Consider the following 1,230-nt stretch of genomic DNA (forward strand, 5'->3'; position numbering starts at 1 on the left):
CTTAGGTTCGGCCATGTTGACTATGTCAATGGCCTTGCACTCTCTTTTTGGATTCTATTCAGTATTGCTTGGGAGAGTACTAGGAGGAGTTTCAATGACTTTCTTACTCAGCTGGCCGACTTGTGCCTCCAGATTTCTAATAGAGGACCTTGTTTCACTCATGAAACTTAAAGTGGCCTTTGATAGATTAGAGACTAAGTTTGCTAAATTAGAAGAGCTTTGTTCAGAATTCTCTATCTGTTGCTGAGAAGATGATGGAAAAGGCTTGTTATTGCTAAACCTGTTTCTTCCACCATTATTAAAGCCTTGTTGAGGCTTTTGTTGATCCTTCCATGAGAAATTTGGATGATTTCTCCATGATGAATTATAGGTGTTTCCATAAGGTTCACCCATGTAATTAACCTCTGCCATTGCAGGGTTTTCAGGATCATACATGAACTGGTTATTTGCAACCATGTCAATAAGTTCTTGAGCTTCTGCAGGCGTTTTCTTTAGGTGAATGGATCCACCTGCAGAATGGTCTAATGACATCTTGGAAAAATCAGATAGACCATAATAGAATATATCTAATATGGTCCATTCTAAAAACATGTCAGAAGGACACTTTTTGGTCATCTGCTTGTATCTCTCCCAAGCTTCATAAATGGATTCACCATCTTTTTGCTTGAAGGTCTGAACATCCACTCTAAGCTTGCTCAGCTTTTGAGGAGGAAAGAATTTATCCAAGAAGGCAGTGACCAGCTTATCCCAGGAGTCCAGGCTATCTTTAGGTTGTGAATCCAACCATGTTCTAGCTCTGTCTCTTATAGCAAAAGGGAAAAGCATGAGCCTGTAGACTTCAAGATCTCCTCTATTTGTCTTAACAGTCTCACAAATCTGCAAGAACTCAGTTAAAAACTGATAAGGATCTTCAGATGGAAGTCCATGAAACTTGCAATTTTGTTGTATTAAAGCAACTAATTGAGGTTTCAGCTCAAAATTGTTTGCTCCAATAGCAGGAATTGAGATGCTTCTTCCATCAAACTTGAACGTGGGTTTAGTAAAATCACCAAGCATCCTCCTTGCATTATTATTGTTGGGTTCGGCTGCCATCTCCTTCTTTTGTTCGAAAATTTCAGAAAGGTTGCCTCTGGATTGTTGTAATTTAGCTTCTTTTAGTTTTCTCTTCAGAGTCCTTTCAGGTTCAGGATCAGCTTCAACAAGAGTGCCTTTTTCTTTATTCCTGCTCAT

The 1,230-nt window shown here is 39.1% G+C and overlaps 1 non-coding gene across 1 annotated transcript; it reads left to right on the forward strand.

The window, feature by feature from the left end:
* Window positions 1–589: 589 nt before the first annotated feature.
* LOC127742081 (small nucleolar RNA R71) lies at window positions 590–693 on the forward strand. The gene has a single exon (XR_008003269.1). It is a non-coding gene; the product is annotated as a small nucleolar RNA R71 (small nucleolar RNA).
* The last annotated feature ends 537 nt before the right edge of the window (window positions 694–1,230 follow it).

The sequence above is a fragment of the Arachis duranensis genome, chromosome 9 (genome assembly GCF_000817695.3).
Source record: "Arachis duranensis cultivar V14167 chromosome 9, aradu.V14167.gnm2.J7QH, whole genome shotgun sequence".
In the NCBI taxonomy this organism is placed as follows: domain Eukaryota; kingdom Viridiplantae; phylum Streptophyta; class Magnoliopsida; order Fabales; family Fabaceae; genus Arachis; species Arachis duranensis.